The 21,954-nt window shown below is 34.8% G+C and overlaps 1 long non-coding RNA gene across 2 annotated transcripts in view; it reads right to left on the bottom strand.

Moving 5' to 3' along the window:
- The window catches only part of LOC131512712 (uncharacterized), a 478,301-nt gene that overhangs the window by 150,086 nt on the left and 306,261 nt on the right, over window positions 1-21,954 (bottom strand). The window lies entirely within an intron of this gene.

Below are 21,954 nucleotides of genomic sequence, written 5' to 3'. Positions count from 1 at the left end.
AATCTTTTTGGCAATGAGCAACACAGCATACTTAGCACTGGAAATAGATTAATAAGGCAAGACCACTTTCCTCAAGGAACTGGTGTGTTCATGGCTTGTTCTTCATTTGGAGTGACTTGGTGATTAGTAAATAATGCAAACAAACTCAGGCTATTTATTGGCATTTACCTATATTTTCCATCTATTCAGTAAAGTACTTTTGCCATTATAAAATACTACTCTTTACCGTGGCTACTTCCTTTTCTCTGAAGAATAATTTAAAAACTCTGAAAAATGAAACAAATCTTTTTATCCAGTCAACTAGTTTTTCTTGAAAAGATTTTTAATGAGCGCCTGGGTGGCTCAGTCAGTTGAGCGTTGGACTCTTGATTTGGGCTCAGGTCATGATCCCAGGGTCGTGGGATTGAGTCTCATGTCAGGTTCTGCTCTGAGAATGGAGCCTGCTTAAGATTCTCTCTCTCTCTCTCTCTCTCTCTCTCTCTCTCTCTCTCTCTCTCTCTCTCTCTCTCTCTCTCTCTTTCTTCCTCTGCCCCTCTCCCCCACTTGCTCTCTCTCTCTAAAAATATAAAAAAATAAATAAATAAAAAAGATTTTTAAAAACAGCAGATGAGCTTCTGATCAAAACTCAGGCACACAGCTGCTTTCTAGAACAGTCTCATGAGTTCCTGACTCACCCTAAGCCATCTTCATGCCATATTGCACTCCTACCTAGTTCTTCCACTCATCAATTCTTGCTAATATGCTTATGGTAATTCTCTTGAGAATTATCTTAGGATTTCAAGTTATATAAATGACAATGATGATAATTTTGCCTAAGCAAGGCATTTAAAACTATCATAGATTAATCTCTGTATAGTCTTCTCTCTGATACCCAAATTAATGTATAATATGAACAACAATGAAGACTAGTTTGTTTAGAAATACTACTGCAATATTTACAATTTCATTAATTTGCACAGGCCTTTGCCTTTTTCTGAATTAGAAGGGTTATATACTACACATTGAGACACAAATGAGTATTCAAAGAATATTAAAAATTAAAATAGTGCAAATGAATATGCACAATCTTTATTCCTTCTTTGGAAATCCCACAGCACAAGAATACATTGTTCTGTGAAAGCCCTTATCACACTGTATTATAATTACTGTTTATAGTCTATTTCTCTGACGAGGCAGAGAGCTTCAGGAGGTCTTAACCTATTTATCTTTGGATCTCCAGCTCTGACATAATGTCTGGCACATAAAGGATGCTCAGCACAAATCTGCTGAATGAAGGAATAAATGAGGAAAGAGAACAGGCAGGATTTCCTTACTCTGCCCATTTATGGTGTGTGACCTCCTACTTCTTAGCCTGCACAAGTCCTCGGCTTCCTCATCTGTAATATGGGTGAAATAAGGAGTCGCAAAGAGCTTCAAAAGATGCCCTGTGTATGTAAACTAGGAAGAATTACACAGGTTTTGGTTAACTTTAGTGTATTTTAGCTCAATCGGAACTGTTCAACTTACAATGTGTGAAACTCTGGGCCAGGTTGTGGGACACCCAGCTCCTTTGCTAGTAGAGTGGAGAGTCTAGTGGGAGATAATGCCAGTTAAATGGGCAACTGCAGGAACACACATGACAAATGCTGGGCAAATTACAGGACCCTGAGGAGCACATTGGAGAGTCTTTACCACAGCCTCGGGTATCTTGGGGAGATATCCTGGGGAGGATTCTTGGAGAATGTGATATTTAAGACCGTGTATGGCAGGTAAATATTTCAGGAAATGGAAGAGAAGGTGAAGAGACCAAGAAGGAAGAGTGAGACTACAATGTCACATGTGTGTGAGGAGGGCTTTGTAAATTCCTCGTGTCTTAGTGTTGTTCCAAAAATCATGCAGGAATGCTTTTATAATCTTCTTTTATCTGTTTCCAAATCATACAGAAAAATATCTAAGCTAAATTACATTTTTTTTCTTCCATCCTGTAGGAAGTTTTCTCTTTGGAACTACATTTCCAAAAGTCTCCTAACTCATATAACCTTATTTATCACTTTTGTGATTTAGCAAATGTTTCTAATGAAAAAAAAATAATAGCAGAATCCCATCTTTACTATGCAAAAAAAAAATCTTGTCAATAATGTTGCTGAATAATTGTGTATAACAAAATTAGTTTTAAAAATCTGAAAGTGTTTTACCACGGAGTGGTTTCACTTCTTATTAATTGCTGGTATTATTTGGCTTCCTTAAGGTAAAAAGAATACTCTTCACAAAAATATTTATGTTAACAGAATTAGCAACTTAATGAATGTTTGTCACATTATGTTGCTACTTATGATTAATTATCATATATTGGATGATTTGTATGTTTCATGTCAATACCATAATCCTGTGATGTCTATTTCATGCTAACAAGTAAAGATTAAACCATGTACTAAGGTCAGTTGTTTTAAAACTAACCTCTTTAAAGGAGTAATGAAAAGAACATAGGCAAATCAGAAAATCTAGGTTTGATTCTTTGTGTAGCCACAAACTAGTTCTGTGGCTTTAGGTGGGTCACTTAACTTCTATTTTATTTAATAATTGTTTTCTTTAACCTTCTCATTTACACTTTAAACAATGTAGAAATAGTATTTGACTTTTCCAAGGAGACTAATTATAAACTACATACTTAAAGTTTACTGAATAAGTATGGGTAAATCCTAGAAATTAAAATCAAAACAAAACAAAAAACCTTCTATAACATTATCACCTTCTATTTCAGTACCTGAATTCTGAACTCCGAACTATCTCCTTTAGTACTGTTTTAAAATACAAATGTAAGTTATATGTTTTACTGAATTATTTTTTACATTATAACTATCCTCAGATATCAATGTTTAAAATGGACTGTGGCAACGTCAATAAAGAAAGACATTTAAAAAATAACATTAATAGATCCACATATCCAACATATTCAGTAAAAATAAGATAGAATTATGATGTTATGACAAGATTAGAACCTTAGGTATTTCTCTAGAAATTGTGATTATAAATATGTTTAAAAGAACAGTTTTATGTGTTGAAGGGAAGAAATTAGCTACAGAATAATCCCCATAATATTCACACCCTAAATGAAACAGTTCACTTTGCTCAGTATGACCTATCTAAAAATACACATACTACTCTCCCTGAAAAGAGCATGTAGTAGAAAAATCTGGTGCCTTCCTGGTTGCTGAAAGAATTGAATGCTAATTACCTTGGAGGATAAATGTGGCTTCAAATCATGTATTTATTATATGAGTTATTATTTTTCCATCCCCAAATTTCCTAATGATAAGAAACAGCCTATTTTAATCAAATTGGCTTCCATTATGCTCCTTAAGTGAAAGAGACACCCATGTGGGCCTAGAGATAATGATGCCATGAGATGGCAATCTAAGTTTTAGGCCACAGTGTCAGGGCAGTCTTCTAAAAATAAGTGGCCATTTAAATGCTACCATATCTTGTTTTGCAAATCTATCCTCACACAGCAAATAATCATTTTTGGTGCAAAAGTTAGTCATAAAATTCTCCATTAGTGGTTGGTAATGGACCATAATATTACATGTTTGTAAAAAGTGCATTTGGAAAATGAAATGCTGGAAGTAATGGCCAATAAGGAATATTAATATTTATATGAGATAACTTCGTAGGAAGAGATTTCCTTTTTACTGTCAACTGCCTGCACAGAATATTTTCTATTTTCTTGAGGAGGAAGAGCTTTGAAAGTCTATCATTTGTCAAACTGTATTAGTACTCTGCTTTGTTGTGTCCTAGCTGCTTCAACAGAAAAATGGGAGTGATTATAATTGTTAGTTTTACGATAGATGTGATAAAATAAATCAGAAAGGAGTCTTGGAATGTTAAATATATTACAGGCAAACAATATTAACCTATGTCTATGTCAATGTGAATGCTTACAGCAGATTTCCATCCTTCATTATTAACGCACAAACCCTAAAGGGATGAATTTCAGGCAACTATCGAGAGGGGGGTCTGGCACTTGTAACTGCACTTTCCACTTCAACATAAGGTTATTTACTTTCCTAAAGTGGTGCCATCAACGCGAGAGACGTGTTCAGTTTCCATCAGGGTCAAAAACGACAAAGATGCTTTTACTGAAAATAAGATGAACCAAAATCACCTAATTATATACAAAGAAATTAATTCCAAACACTTTTTTTCCTATTTTAAAAGTAACTTGTTTTTATTCACGTAAGGGAAAATACGATCATATTGTCAATGATAAACTCAGATTGGATGAACTGTTGCTTTTCAGTTTTGCAAAGTCATGAATAATAATAATGACTAGGAGTAGTATTTACTGAGCACTCACTATGAGCCAAGCGCCATTCTATTTGTTACTTCCTTCGCCCTTTTCCACAACCTTGCAGTTGGCTTTACACACGAAGCATCTGAGAGGCACAGAGAAGTTAAAGAACCTGTTTAAGGCCATACATCTAACAAGCGACCCCAGATCTGACAAACCGATAATGGAACACACTCTATCTCTGTGTGTTGATCCTTCTCTCCCTGAACAGGGAAATGAAAGACTCATTGAAGGTTATTGCTCAGTTCAAGTGCTAATTACCAAATGCTGCGTTGCATTCCTAAACCACAATCTGAACCAGCCAGCTGTTTATTTTCAGGAACTGAAGGGGCCTTTAGCATGGGGAATCAATGAGTGTATAGCCCATGGCTGTTCTTGGAACTTACATGGAAGAATATTAGGTTTCTCCTACTGGTATAAAATAAATATAGAATATTGTACTGGTGTAGAATAGGTCAGCCACAGATCAAAGGCCGACCCAACCCAGCAATGAGAAGCAAAATTATGCAATGTAAACTCTAGGATGGGAGAAAGGAAATCTTAATTCACACCAAATCTTAGTTTCTTCATCTATAAAACATGGACCCAAATAATTTCCCTGCTTCTCCTTAGGTTATTATAGAATAGAAACAAGGTTAACAAGCATGAAAGTAGTCTGTGGACAGCCATGATCAATTCAAAATAGGCATTATTGTGAGGTCACAGTTGAGACAATCAGTTGTTAGGCAAAAAAAAAAAAAAAAAAAAAAGGACCACTGAGTTTGATGTCAAGGATAGAGGATCCACATGTCCAGGAACTTTACCAGGAAAAAATAATACCGCTTCAACTTCAATTTTCTCTGGGCCTGCCTCTAGGAGTATGAATCATTACAACTCAAAGTTAAGTGGCTGCATTATAGAACCAGAAGAGCTCCTGACTCTTATAAGGATCATCTTTATTTAGACCACTCCAGGACGATCAAAAAATTTCAAGAGACCATGAATCTTTCAGTAAGCGAATTTGTAGAAAAAGATGAAGTTTGACTGAAAGTAAATACAGTACAGTACAAAAACACTAAGTTAGAAGTTCAGAACTTTGGCCAGAAGTAGTTTTACAACGTTCATTTTTTCCAGAACTATCCATCACTGTAGGTCTACCCTGAGCCAATCACTGTGGATACATAAACTGATCATGCAGACACCATTTTCTACTTCTTAGAAATTCACAGACTACTATGGAAGCACAAATTATACAATTAATTGTAAAAAAAATGTTACTAATGAGTTTGAACTTCAGTTTTCCTATTTATTAAATCAGGATATTGGAGTAAATGATCGTCAAAGCTCCTTTCACTCTTCTTACCTATGACTGTTTCCAGAAGTGATGAAATAGAAAATGATACCATACCAATGAATACATAAGGGAGTAGAAATGCCAAAGCATGCAAATTAAACATTATTAATTACATATTAATGTGAACATAGGGGATAAGCAGATCTTGAAGAATAAATGCAATTTTGCCACAAATAAAAGTAATTCAGAAGCTTTTAGACAGAAGGAACAAAATAAGCAAAGACTTCTGAGTTCATCTTTAGCACATCACAACAGCTTCCACGTACTGCCTTCTATGCAACAAGCAATTTATATTATTACTCTGGCTTTGGACAAAGCAAGTGAGGCTTATAGAGACAGCTCCCACACCTGTAAAATGATACGGCCACATTTGTTCTCTGCTTATGTGCCTTACTGCCTTCCATTACACAACACAGGTGAATGGAGCCCCAGCGGGGGTGGATATAGGGCAGTGGTAAATGGGCATGACCTGGAAAGATAGGGGGCCAGGACATGGAGGGGGAGCCTGATATGGTTTATACTGGTACACTGGAAACAGACTTTAAAGTTCCTTAACGTCCTGTAGAGGAATTTAAACTTTATTGTGTGTACAAGATAATAAATTTTTTACAAAATATGCACTAGTCTTTGAGCAGGGACTTAGGGAGAAGAGCAGGAGCTTTGGGAGGCGAAAGAAAGCCGGAGGCTGAAATGAGGGTCAATGTGAAATATTGTGAAACTGAGTAAAAATCTAACTCAGATATGTGGGACAATTTTTTAAAGAATCCAATTACTTTAAAATATCCCATAGTTGACTTTGAAATATCCATAGAAACCATATAATACGTCTATTACTTTCAAATGTGTCATTAAACAGCCAGAAAATAATAACAACATTGGATACTACCATTTACTCACATATTTATTCATTTGAAAATACCTACTGAGTTACAAATACATGCTAATTAATGACTCAAACTTTAAAACAGAAAAATTATAGAATCATAAAATCACAGAACATTACTGTATAGCCAAGAACTATGTCTAGAAACAGAAAGATTAAATAAATTTGTCAGGGTCAAAAAGCAGGCTAGGCAGAGATCTGTGAATGAATGGAATTCTTAGCAACCAAAGCAAAGTCTCTTAATAAATGTTATTAATAAATTCTAATAAATTGTCTAACAGTTTAGTGAAAATGCGGAGAGAAAACAAACATTTTCTGAAAGCCCACAATAAATAGTTTGGCTAGATACTTTAAGTTCTCATTTACTTTTCACAAAGACATTATTCTCTGGTCATATGATCCTATAAGACAGAGGAAAAACTTAAGTCTCTGAGAAGATTGATTTAATGAAGGTATCAGGGTTCCAGCCTTGACTTGTAAGTGACTCCGTGACTTTGAAAACAATCTCTTGATCTTTATGTGCTCGTGTCCTTCTGTATAAAATAAAGGAAATGGGGCCAAGATGACAGGACAAATTGCCTCATTAAATGAAAAGATTCATGGTGTGTGAGCACGTGGACAAGCATATGTGTGCCTGGTGGGACTTGATGGGTGACATCGAAAGTCTCCAGGTCTGTGATTCTCTGCCCAAAGCTGCAAGAACAGGAAGGAACTTGGTGCTGATGAGTGTGGGGAGAAGACCCAGCCGGGCAGCTTGGCTCCCATGGGGGTTTTGAGCAAAACTGGAAAGCGTGGGAGCTGCTGAGCTGGGTGGGGGCAGTGGGGATGGTCAGGAAGGAGCGGGTTTGGCTGGGGGAGACAGTGATGTGACATGGGCAAACATAGTGAGGGAGTCAGTGTCACTGACTGCTAAGGCACCATGTCAAATTTTCACCGAGTATAAGGAACACAGACCCAGTATAGGTTATCTGTGTGAGATTTATCTTGTCATAGCAACCGAGGCTGCAAAAGTTAAAGGGACTGACACAATAGATCCTGTGCAAAGCAAGGGAGGATTTACATTAACTCAGAAGTGAAAGTGCTTTAACCGGAGTGTTCATCTTTTGGGAGAATCTCCCTCCAGAACTCTCAACAAACAAACAAAGAAACCCCACAACAACCCCAAATTCTGTCATAATTAATGCAAAGGCCACTTAGAACATCAGAGAATGCACCAGGTAATGCGGCTTCGACATTATAACAAAATTTTAGTTCCCTGAATTTTATGCTGATGCTGTTGACTGGCTCCTGCTTGTTCAACGTCATTTGCTAAACTGCTTTGTTTAATCACGCAAGGTAATAATAGCCTCATACTTATTTTACTTGAGTTTAACATTTTGAAGAAAAAAAAATTATTTCCAACTATTATTTTAACATAAGTTATCATATTAATTTTGTATGCTTTTCCCTGGCATATCTTAAATCTCATTCTTATTTCTTTACTAGCTGGTACTACTCCCCTTATTTAATGAGAGTGCAAGTATATATGACAATGGTATGTGACACTTTATTTTGGAAAATGCTATCTAAAAAAGAATTGCCAAATAAAAATAATGTTTCTTCAGGTAAACAATGAAAATAGCATGAGCTGCCAGACCTAGTGATAGTAAAACAATTATTCATTATGTACCTAAAATTCAAATTTAATTGAGCATCCCATATTTTTATTTGCTAAATCTGGCAGCTCTCTATCTCTAAGGCCTATGTTTTATAATGAAACTATCTAAGTGAAGGTCTACCTTCCCTGTACCCAACAACCATCCATCAAATCTGAGATCTAGTGTGAAGGCCACAGTACTTTCAAAGCCATCAGTAAGATAATCGGCATTTTAAAATGGGCAAGTTCACCATCTCAGCTCCTGAAATCTCTGCCACCTACTTAGGGCCACGTAGGTAAAGATGCTATCTCTTGGAGGGTATTCAGGCCCTCCTCCAGGACCCAGGAATGTGATGTGGCCTGTCTGTAGATTTGTGGGACAGGATCAGAACCCTGGCTAATGGGTGTCAGGCCCCAGATGCCTTGCACAATTGAACTTTAGATGCTTATGTTGCTTCCTCTCTGGAAGAAACCTGCTTTGGGAAACTATCCAATACCCTGACAAAGAACTGTATTCAGCCTGCCGAAAAGAGGGAAAGAGAATCAAGTTCAAAACTTCACAAACTTTTGAACCCAGTGCAGATACCTCCTATCTAGAAGATGGTCTCTGAGAACCATCATCCCAGGTTGCCAGCTTCCCGAATAAAGCAACCTTTCCTTTCCCACCAAAATATTAAAAAATAAAAAGACTCCTGCTGTCGATTACCTAGAAAGACAATAAGTTACAATAAAATTACTGAAGATGCTTTCACTAAACTAACATGGAAGACCGAATTTAGTTTCCATAGGTTAAAAAAAAACAAAAATAACTTAATCATGAAACATAGAGATCCACCCAATTTTCTGTTGAGAAAAATTTAATGTAATCATTTTTATCGCACAGGCATGGTGTGTATTCACTAGCTCAGACAGAAATGATTGGCTTCATAAGAAAGGAATGTGTTAGGACGAAATTACAGGACTAACTTAGCTTCCAATGGCATCACCTGAACAAGATGATGACCAAGATTGGCCAACAATGAATGTTTTAATTATACTATAGTTAATACCTTCCAGTGTCATATGAACTAGAAAGTCTACATTTCTAGCTGCTCTCATTGATTTAATTAATTCAATAAATCATTCATTTATCTAGTGAATATAATGTTCTTACTTTTGGCATTTGGCTAGATACTAAAAGAAGTAATTTATATGTAGTGATGGAAACAGACATTTGCAGAGAATTAAGCAATAAAAATATAAGCAGGGCCTACCTACACAAAAGAGAGAAGGGAAGAAAAAGGAGAGAGACAGAGAGACACAGTCACAGTAAGAGAGACAGAAAGACAGAGGTACCAAAGAGACTGAGAGAAGGACACAGAGAGTCACAGCAATAGAGACAAAGAGAAGACAGAGGTACTGAAGAGACTTAGAGAGAGGGAGAGAGGGAGAAAGAGAGGGAGAGATCCTCTTCTTGGGGGAGGAACAGGTTAAGAATACTTTGATATTTCTCCTCCCCTGGGGGTCTATTTATAAAATTTCCTAGAGATAAGTTTAAATGAGTTAATTTTCTATTATATATATATATATATATATATATATATATATATATATATATATTACATATGTATATATACACACCCACAAATTAATCTTATTTATTTTATATATAAATTAATTTTATATTTTATATTTAATTTTATATTTTAAATGGCTTAATTTCATATTTGTATTAAAAAGCTGAGGGTTTTTTTCATTATATATTTTACTTTTTCAACATTTTGCACTGGAGAAATGCAACAAGCAGGGATTATTACTCTTATTTTACAGATGGGAAAAGGCTCTTAAGCAAATTATCACTTCACTTTATTTGTATATACACAGTAGTGATGAATTGCTTATGTTTACAAAAATATGAATTATACAAATAGGAAAAGAATTAACTTCAGACATATGTAGAAGAACTGTAATTTCAGAAGGAAGAGGTGAGACTTCCTCACTATCATGCCTGACAATGAGAATATTTGAAATGTGACATATTCAAAACAAATCTTGGCAGCAAAGCCAGGATGATCAAGAATCTAAGGAGAGGTCTTAGAGAAAATAACCACCTCCCAGTGTTTCCTGTGGTTGGCTCTGCTCAGGTAAATTCCACAGCTCTGGACTTGTGGGACCTTTAATAAATAAACAATACACTGTACAGTTTCAGAAGGCAATGATGGTCATAATAATTATATTCTTTCCACTCCTATTATCTGCCAGGTCCCATGCTTGCTAAATGCCATATACATATAATCTTTTAATCTTCACAAAAATCTTGCAGTACTGGTATCATAATTTTCACTTTACAGATGAAGATCGTAAAGCACTGATGAAAAGCTCTGTTTTTGTAGTAGTTGTTGACTCAAGACTTGTTATAAATTCAGGTGTGTCTGACTCTAGGGCCGGAGTTCAATTCCTTTATTACTGGGGAGTGGGGAATAGTCAATGACTGTGCTGTAAGTTTAAGGTGGAATGAAAAAACAAGCGATTTCAGAGCAGGGGTGACCTTTCTGAGGCCTCTGAAATCAGACCGCATAATGGGTGCCTATTGGAATGGGTGCCCATGCAGATGGAAAATATGAATAATGCTGAGAACTTTTTCAAACTACACCCACTTCCCGCCCTCCATTCCTTTCCCCCTTCAGGTCCTCAAGAGATACAAATTTGAGAACCACTGTTCTAAGAGGTCTTAAAACTCAGAGAAAGTCACGGAATAATAAGCAAGTGTCAAGCTAATATTTTTAGCGGAGGGAGACGGAAAAAGGAGGTCTTCTTAAATGCCTAGATTATGTAACGAACAATGTTAGATACTTCCCAAATATTAATCAGCTAATCTCAAATAATACTTAAGGTTTATTGTACTCCCATTTTTAAAGTTTATTTATTTTGAGAGAGCGAGAGAGCCTGTAGGTGGTGGAGGGGCAAGGAGAGAGAGAGAGAGAGAGAGAGAGAGAGAGAGAGAGAGAGAGAGAGAATCCCAAGCAGGCTCTGCACTGCCAGCACAGAACCCACGAACCCACGAACCTTGATATCTACCTGAGCCCAAACCAAGAGTTGGACGCTTAACTGACTGAGACACCCAGTTGCCCCTATCGTACTCCCATTTTTGAAATACTTTAAAAACAGAAGTAATCATTTATGTAATAGCGAGATGCTGTTCAATGTTTCTCTTTGCCATTAAATAAACATTTAATCACACTGAGCTGATAAATTTCCATTAGAAATAAATATATTTGCTGTTTTTAGGTAGGTCTGGCAACCTTATGCTATTCAATGTTTGAAAAAAATCAAACAGAAAAGAGCCCATCGAACTTTTGTTGTGTGGATCTCTAAACTGAAAGAAACACTGGGCCAGAAAATCCCTGGAAGCACAAAAAGGGCTGGCCAGCTCAACAAGTGAGGCTGTACTTTCATTTTAGAAGAAGTAGAGCAAATCTTACTTTCAAATTTTACTGTGGATACCTACTGCTTTCAAATTGCTGAGTCTGTTGTGGGAGGCATCACAACAAAGTAGTTGAAATCAACTCCTTTGGTGTAAGACGCATTTCAGTCCCAGGATTTACCATTTATGTGGTTGTAGGACATTACATAACCCCCTGACTTTTTTCTCACTTCTGAAAGAGGAGTAACCCCAGGGGAGCCTGGGTGACTCAGTCGGTTGAGCGCCCGAATCTTGGTTTTGACTCAGGCCATGATCTCACAGTTCATGGGTTCCAGCCCCACATGGGGCTCTGCACTGACGGCTCAGAACCTGCTTGGGATTCTCTCTCTCCGTCTCTCTCTGCCCCTCTTCTGCTCTCCCTCTCTCTCTCAACATAAATAAAAACAAACATTAAAAAAGAAAAACAGGACTAATACTGTTATAGTAGAGTCCATCCTACCTGATGTGTTTGGACCAGTAGTTGATGCATTAAACAAAAATACTAGTCAGAAAGGGACACGTTAAAACATAAATACCTTAATTTTTCTTAAAACACATAAAGTTCAATTTTCTACTTTTCCCCATATTTTCATGTCCTTTTATTGAGTATAGGTCTGGTGACAGTCTTTCTGTGTTTCATAAATTATACTGCTTTAATGGACCCAATCACTCATAAGCAGAAAATTTGCAAACACACTGATATAATAAACTGAGAGATGGTCTAATCTATATTTTTATGATTTTTCCAATAATTCACAGTTGAATATTCACATTTCATATGACAGTGATTTTAGCCATCTAATTTTATTCAATCCTTCCAAAGAATTATGCTATTCTCTTTCTTAACTATGTTCCACAGGTTTAGCCAATTAATTAAATTATACATATAATATTAATTAAAATACATATAAATTATATATTGTGCAATGTTTAATTAGAATTTTACATATTTAATTACACATATAAACTATATAACTTGAAATATGTATGTGGATGGATGGATAGGAAGACAGATTTACGATGTTTGTAAGAAAAAGGCTTTCAATTCTATGTATTTACTACTTAATTAATTTCTGGTCCCTCAAAAAGCATTAAACAGCAACCTCCTGAAGTTATTCTTAACTTTTTCAGGAAATCATGGACTGCTAGGATAATCTGAGAAGAGCTGGGACTTCTTCCTCAGAAAAATAAACACACCTACATACCTTTAAAGTATTATACATTTTTTCAAAGACCCCAGAGACTCAACAAGTTCATTCTATGTCTCTTATGTATCCATGATCCTAAAGTAAGAACACATTTTTGTTTTTGTTTTGCTACTGCAATAATGCCATTTGCTTTCTAATTAGGTTTGTGTTGACTGAATGCTTCAGAAAGAGTTGCAAACCTCTGTAGTTTCAAATGTTTTGGCGGCCTCTTTTTGCATAAATTTTTAAAATCCCATCAAATTAAATCTATACCCAAATAGGAACAAAATAAACAAATAAAAAACAATAAAACAAAAATGAAATCCAAATCAATTAGAGTTTCCCAAGTTATTCTTCCCCTAAATATTAATTCAGCTACCGAGGAAATACTTGTAATCACTTACCACTTCACAGATTAGCTGACATTTTCAACAGATGCTCCAGCATGCTAAATGCAATGTGATCCATTCCAGAACTGCACTGTCCAATACATTAGCTACTATCCACATGTAGCTATTTAAATTTTAATTAACTAAACTTAAATTCACTTCTTCAGTCACATTAGACATCTTTCAAGTGCACAACAGCCTCAATTGGCTAATGGTTACTGTTTTGGACAATGTAGAGAACATTTCCATCACCTCAGAAAGTTCTAGAGCACTCAAGTATTTCTGCTCTCATCAAGTGATTTGTATGCTTGCCAGAAATCTGTTATGTTTGTTCCCAAATCAGTTTATGCCAGTTAGGTTAATGTGAAATTGTATCATTTATTTAAATAGTATATAAACCAATTTAAAGATGAGTGAGAAAAGAATGAAGGGTTTTCTAAACCTTAACATTTTGGAAAGACTTTATAAAATATGATCATATTTTAAAAAATGCTAGAGAGTTGGATGTAGGTAAGACAATGTTAAAAGATTGGAAACAATCATAAAGAAAGTAGTATTCTGCTGTTAGATTTCTTGGCATTAGATGTGCACTTAAAGACGTCTGAGCAACAACAGAAATTAGAAATCATAGATGATGCATTAAGGGATTTACAAAAACAAAAAACAAAAAAAAACATGACTAAGATCTGTAATCAGCAACCAAACTCAAGAGTAGTTCTTGGCTTGCGTAAAAATACTGGCAAATATACATTCAAGCTTTCAAATTTAAACAAAATGTGTATTGTATGTATGTGTTAGTTTTTAAGATCCATTTCTCAAAAATCTTCATGGTATCAACGGCTAATCCTAATTGTATTTAATAGGAAGGTTTCTACTACACACAGCAACACTGCAAACATGAGTCTTCTTCATTACTACAAACTCAGTGTTTTCATAATTGGTTGTGTCATTTCTATTTGCCACATTTAAGTTCATTGGATTAAATTATATTGAAAAATTTATGGACAGGAACCTGATCTAATTCCAGATGTATGCATAACTGGTCTTTTAATTATCACACAATAAAATACAATTAACAACACCACCAGTTACTTTATTCTTGAACTCTACTCAGTTGCCCTAATCTAAGATATTATACAGAGATGAAAACACTTGAACTTTAATTGTGTTCACTCTATTTAACCTTTTGATTTTTTTCTGACTTCAAAAGGTTATATATCCATCTATTTACAGTATCAATTATTTGGGAAATAAAAAGTATAAGGATTTCATTGTTTTGCACATTGAGATTCAGAGACAAAGGGAAACCTAAAACTACGTAGTACTACTGGGACTACTATAATCACTACCACTACCTTTCTTTCATTAAAACAGCATCAAACAAATATTGCAATTGATAGTTGTTGCTTGATCAGTAAATATTTTCCATTAGTCCATTAAATTCAAGGAAATATTTAGATTATCATGGATCAGACATCTCTATTTGAAATAATAGCATCGGCATAGAGTATCATAGATACTCCCAATTATCTAGGTCAGCTGTAAGAAAAGATGTTTCTAGGTTTATTAAAGGAGAAGATTTATTGCAATTTTGCTTTACTGTCTGATATTTTCATGTAGGAGATGGAAAAATGGCTGCCCTTGGGAGCCAAATGACTCATGAAGTCAGTTTGAAATACCTTGAGAGTGACTGTATCTTTGGTCTACCACAGTCCCTGTTACTTCCTCTTGTCTTCAAGTCTGGCTTACTATATTGCCTAGACCCTGAAGCTATTCAAGTGCATGATCCCTGGTAAAAGTGTTTTACATAATGCTATCTTGTATATCTTGGGGAGGATACAAGCAATTGAGCTCTGAAGGTGAGCTTAGTTATGGCTACCATTTCATATTAACTTTCATTCTTCCAAGCAACATAATACTAACAGGTTAACCAATTCACAATTTCTTCCCTTTTACTTAGGATATATCACTAACTGCTAGGCCATACTCCTTTCCCCTAGAGAAGGGTTCTGGAAAGAAGGGAATTACCATAGTGGACTAGAAAGTAGATAAAATTTTCTCTATGCCTCCATAGTAAGAGTGCATTTCTACTTGAAAAGAAAAAATGAAATGGATACAGAGTTCATTTTAAATGATATTAATTATATCTATCATATTTGAGTGTGCAGATAAATTATTGTGTTATTTGTAGTCTTTTAAAAATAAAACTTTATCATCTTATTTCAAGCAATTACAATTTGTTTAATGATACTACCTAAAAATATATTGACAGCATACATAAAATACATCTTCTTGCATAGATCATTGACCTAGATAAAAATTTAGGCTGTGTCCATTACTAGTGGATTGGTTCTGACAAAAATCATTGAACATTCAGTTTCATTATCTGGAAAATGGGTTATTGATCTCTAAGGTTCTTACCACTTATAAATCCAGATTTAATTTTTAATTTCAATCAAGTACTACTTAAGTTCTTACTAAGTAAATGTAATGCATGAATTATACAGCTTACAAACTAACGTCACTGATCATACCTAAACCTACAAAATGTAATGGGAAAAACGAGGTTGAATATGATTAGGGTCAAGTAAGAGTTCCAGGAGTCCAGAATGAAGAGAAACAGAATAGGATTTAAGAGGGATCAGAGACAGGAGAGAGACATGGGTAGTTTATTTAACTCACACATTCCACATGGAGTAGAAAGAAGTCACAAATGAAGGCATACACAAGACAATGCCAACTTAAAAATCAACAACTACCCTCCAGTAGACTTCTCCAAAGTTAAATATGATATTTCTAATTTCTCTTAAATTCTAAACTTTAAAATCTTGAAGAAGTATACTTAAATATAGAATTACCCTAATGTATCACATAATGTTTTTGTTTCACTTAAAAATGTTTTGTTCATTCACCAAAGATTTCATCATGTATGCAGAGCACTAGGGTAGGGAGTTGTGAGTTGGGAAAAGACAGCTATTTCTGTACACAAGGGGCTTAGGTTTAGTATAAATAATAGAGAGTAACTAATTTCATAAATCACCTTCAAATCGTATATCACAGGCTTAACTGAACGTCATAGACTGTGTTTAAAAAAAAACCCCTTATCCCATAATGATATATTCTGAAGAGTCTAGAAATATCTCAGATAACATAGGACTTTACTGCTGAAGCATAGTTTATTTTAAGGTGTGTATAGTTTCTCACCATTGCCTATAAATGATCTACAGTTCAACCCAATCCAACAATTCAAAAACAAGTATATACAGTGCTAGTAAGTCACAGTCCCCTTGGACACTTGGACTTACTGCCAATGGAAGTTAGAAAAAGCTCTGTAGGAAAAAAAAGTTTCAATGGCTATCAGAATTTGAAATTGAGAAAGTCCTTAGAGAAAGAGTAAGGACTTGGGGATGAAGAAGTGATATCCACTAATCTTGAAGAACATGATGTTAACATGGAGCAGGTTTGTTTGGAAATAGTAGTGGATGGTAGCAATTAGTAAACAAGTAAGAGAAGAATGCTCTCTCGGTATGTCAGATCCTTCACCTCATGGTCTTTCATAGGCATTCCTTACAGGTCTTTTAGGGACATATCAGTGCTCCCCAAGATCAATGTGAGTCATGCAGAAGTCATAATAATTCTGAAAGGCAGAGGATATAATTAGTGACTTCAAGAATTATTCCTACATTCTGTGGAAGAGAATCCAGGCATGGGTACAAAGTAAGGTTCAGGGTGGCAGAATTTCGTATCACATCTTTTGGGGAATCTTAGGGAATCACCTATGCTCATGAGTCAGTACTTGATAATAGGGAATAAGAGAAACAATAATTATTTACAGAAAGAGACTCATTTATTCTAATAGCATAGTTCATGGACTTCTGGATTGTTTTCAAAAAGGCTCAGTTCAACTGCCAAGTAATTTATCTGATTCCCTCATAGCTCACTGAACTAATAATAACAAGTAATATAAGAGTATTAACATGAACTGGTGTTATAAACTAAATTAGACTTTTCTAGCATGGTCCAATTGACTGATTTGCAGTTGGTTTTCCTTTTCCTTCCTTTCTCCCTCCCTGATTCCATGCTTCCAGTTCCAACTCCTCCTGCCTCATTCCACAAAGCATCTAAACAAAATCAGCTACTCTGAACAAAAAGTCTCAAAATATCAAGAGTGATAGTGGTTAAGTGAAATTTGCCGATATTTAATTGTTTCCTGAATTTTCATACTTCTTTTGTTACTAAATATGGAAATCTTGCTACATAGTAAAACTTGACCACTTCAAATTCTTACAGGAATTATTCAATCTACACAGTTGTTCCCTCACTGAATTCTAACTGTCTAAATGTACGATATTTCCCCATGGTTTATTGGGCATAATTGAACTATTCCTAGATATTTGATACCAGCAGTGGTCCTGAATCTTGGCTTCTTTGAAATAATCTTATCAATCTGTGTATTTGTCATCCATAATTTTTTTATAAAACTGAAGTAAGATAAATAACCTCCATAGTTGGAAGAGCAAATTCATAATCACTAGTGAAAGCATCCCCATGTAGTATTCTCACCCTAAAGAAGAGTTTTTATTTTCTTCATTTATGCTAATCATATCCTCTGCCTTTCAGAATTATTATGACTTCTGTATGACTAACACTTTTGATCACAGCTATGTCGTTGTAAGTTTTAAACTATTCTCTCATGATAACAGTTCACTTTAGATAAGGTAGATAAGAGACCACAATTCTATGCATTTGACATGGTATTTTCAGAAGATTATCACTGTACACCACAGTTGACTTCTGTGATACACTTAACTCTGTTGCAACACGTGGAAACAGGCATTTCTGGGCAATAGTATTCTATTTGGCCCGTCAAAGATGCTGACTTGGTCTTCAAAGCTATACACAAGAGTGTTGGGATACACACACACACACACACGTGTGTGCAAAAGGAACTCCAGGCTCTCAAGGGCTACACTATTTACAAAGATGTAATTGTTTACCACTCAGTTGTCTACTTCTTACACTTTTGTGTAGAACTGCTACCATTAGGCACAACATTGTTTTTCTTTGGTAGGAGTACTTTCCTTCTCATCTCTTCATTTCCTCTGTCTCTTTCTCACTCTCTTGTCTATGTCTCCTGCCTCTTGCTCACTATCTTTTGATTGGTCCTTAAAAAGACTCTTCCTTCTTAGCAACTACTAGTATTTATTTATTTATTTATTTGGGCGGGGGGGGGAGAGGGGCAAAGGGAGAGGGAGAGAATCTTAAGCAGGCTCCATGCTGAGTGGGGCTCAATCTCACAACCCTGGGATCATGACCTGCGCTGAAATCAAGAGTCAGATGCTCAACCTACTGAGCCATCCAGGAGCCTTAAGAATACTAGTATTTAACCTCTGCGTACTACTCAAATAACTTTGCTTGAAATTATTGGTATTCAGCTTTCTAAGGCTCATGTGTTCTTCCTTTGGTGATTCAAAAGTTCCTTCTTCACCACTGTTGGCAAATTCTAGATTCTGAGATATTCTGGATGCCAGAGTGTTCTATAGGAAGCTTATCACCACATTGCCAGTATCTTAGGGTTCTTAACATATTTATATCTAAAAATCTTTTCTAATGTATTCAATGTTTCATACATAGAGTTTAAGGTTCCAATATCTACAACTATTTAATTCTGTGACTGAAAGATGATCTACATAAACTAGTTTCTCTATATAAGTTACACCATTAATTGCCACTAAAATTTATGACAGTTTAATGGACTCCAAAGAGACTCATTTGCTTTGTACAGACAGAATATTACAGGTACCTTCCTTTCAAACAAAAGTGTGATCTAATCCTCTATTATACTTCATATACTTATTATTAATTTCTTACATACTTATTATATTGCTGTTTCTGGTTTATTCAACAGATGTAGCTGTACAAAAATAAAAGGTAGAATACAAGGGAAGTACACAAAACACAAAAAGCTGATTTGTAAAATTGATGCTGAAAGAAAAACTATTTATCTAGAAATCAAGGAATTTAAAAATTCAAACGAAATACGCACAATCTAAATTTAGGGTTATAAACTATAATGAAATTATTAATAAAAATGAATCTGCTCTATTTTTATTCCAGGGAAAGAGTAATTCTAAATTTTAAATTGTATGTCTAGGATGAATGGGCACACTCAACACAGTAAAAAAAAAAAAAAAAAAAGCAAGTATATTAACTGATGCAGAGCAGTGTGGGAATTAAATTTAGGTAAATTTCAGGACCAACACACAATACTCAAATTTGTGACTATTTTTGTAATTCATTCAAATATTCAGTAGAAACTCATCACAGGGTGAGATCTTATACTCCATTCATTCATCCAATAAATATTTAGATCTTATGTGTAAACCACTGTAGGGGATACAATGAAAAATAAGGCATGGACTTTGCCCTCAAGGGGCTTACAGTCTAGTATATACTGGGAAAAAAATAAACAAGCACATAGATAACCATAATATAAGGGAGAAAGTGATGTGTCATAAGAAAGACTCAGACAACGTGCTATTAGATCATTGATACCAGCAGACTTGTTTTTTTATTTTTGGTTTTGTTTTACTGTAGTGTCTAAGTAGCCAATAGAATAGAAAGAGAGACCAATGATCCCTTTGCAAAATTAAGAGCCAAATTTTGTGAATCTGTGACTGAAGAGTTGCAATACCAATGCAGTTTAAGTCACTGCTCACCAGTTCCTAAAAATGTTCACTCATAAAGTAACAACCTATTAAAGTACCATCTTGCCAATTTTTATAAGAAGATTCAAATGGAATAATCTAGTATTTAGGGATGAAAAGATCATTTTAATGTAATAAAGCCTCAAATTAATTATCCAAAATACTCATGACACATTACCTTCTTGCACAGAAATTGGCTTGATCAGATTAAAGTGGTGAAGGATTCCTCGATGGCTCAAGTGTGCTCCAAGGAAAGCTAGAAGGTTGTACAGTTAACTCCCAGGGTGTAACTCTAAACCATACAACCTACTACCTCAACCCGGATGCACACAGCTTCCAATGTTGCTTCAAACTCCTTATCATATCTTCAGTCAGCTCCTCCAAATATGGCGGCCATACACCTACAAAATGTCCTCTGACATCTCTCCTGGCATAGTTCTCCCAGTAATTAATAATATTAAAAAGAAATAGCATTCAACTTCATTTTTCAAGAGAAAACAGCTCAATAGTAATACATAAATCCCAGTTATAACCTTTAATTTCCTTATTGAAGTCGATGAGGTATACTAACCACTATAATGTGAACTTAAGTATCTGAACAGGATCTATTCAGACCATGTTTCAAACCCTGCTATAAAGATTCAAGTTTCTTAAGTAATTTACTATACTTGGATTCAAGCTTAAATGGCTATGTTATAAACCCTTCCTAGTGTTCAACAATTGAAGCCTGCCTCTAAAGACAGATGAGGGTTAATATATACATGAGAAACAAAGAAAAATATAAATTCTTCAAAAGTAATCAACTGAAATTTAACAGGAGCTTGACTAAAATTTATTTAACGGCATTTGTCTATAACATTTTGTTAGATTACCACACTGACAAAGACCCATAGAAGCGAGCTTGTGCAGTCCACTTCACCACAAGATCGGATCTACGGGTTTATGCCAATGGGCAACATCTCACTTGGGCTCCCTATTAATGCAGAATTTGTTGTAAATATCTGATGAAATTAAATGAAAATAATCATATCGATCTTTTAGTATAAATATTTTAAATGCTAAAATGCTTTTAGTATACATATTCCCAGTTAAAGGCCTTCATAAATATCCTACACTAAATACAGGTTTCTATACATGAGAATTTAAAGACTAGTATATTGAAATATTTTTCACAGATAACTTTTGTTTTAATAGTGAATATTTTGTATTTGGACTGTTCTAATTAATGACGAGTTTTAAAAGAAAAAAAAAGGATATATACATGCATGTATGAATTATGTAATTGTGAGGCATGAATGTAGTACTACCAGCCTATAATTAAGACCAAATTAACTATTAAGCTAATTGTGTAAGAGTCAGACTCTGCTTGTTTTAACTCTTTTATAAAACCTCGGTTAGTGGTTTTAAGGAATGGGTAACATTATAACTTTCTCATAAAACAAGTAAGATTCTGTTGACTAGGCAGAGAATGCAGGAAGTTATTGAAAAGTATTAAATGTATACATATGTGTCTATAGTTGGAATAAAACTGAAATGAACTATATTTGGATAAACTATTATCAGAAAACCAAAATTAATGACATACTAACAAGCATTATTACTACTAGCAATGTTACTACTACTAAAATTTATACTCCAAATCTATTGCATAAAAGAGAATATATCTTGCCTCTTCAACACAATATACTTAAATTTATTTTTCAAAAAAAGATATTCTTAAACATACTATATAGCTACATACAACTCTTACCTGGTCAACAGGTTGGGCAAAAATAAATTGTCACTAAAAAAATTTTAAACCACCAGACAATAAGCAAACACACAAAGAATAAACCTAAAGCCAGCCACACTCACGTTTTTTAAAAGATTTTAAGCTCAACAGCAACAAAATTGTAAGTTGTACAATCATTAATCGTATCACTCATATCCACAATATTTAGCATTTCTAAATTATATCTTCATTGTGAAAAATAGTAACACTACATAAAAATTACTTAGTGTTTTTGCATGTTTTGAAATAAATGAAATGTGTTTTTTAAACTTTAAATAG

Source organism: Neofelis nebulosa, chromosome 5 (assembly GCF_028018385.1).
Source record: "Neofelis nebulosa isolate mNeoNeb1 chromosome 5, mNeoNeb1.pri, whole genome shotgun sequence".
Classification (NCBI taxonomy): Eukaryota; Metazoa; Chordata; class Mammalia; order Carnivora; family Felidae; genus Neofelis; species Neofelis nebulosa.
The sequence above is the reverse complement of the archived record's forward strand: the minus strand, read 5'-3'. Positions and strand labels throughout refer to the sequence as shown.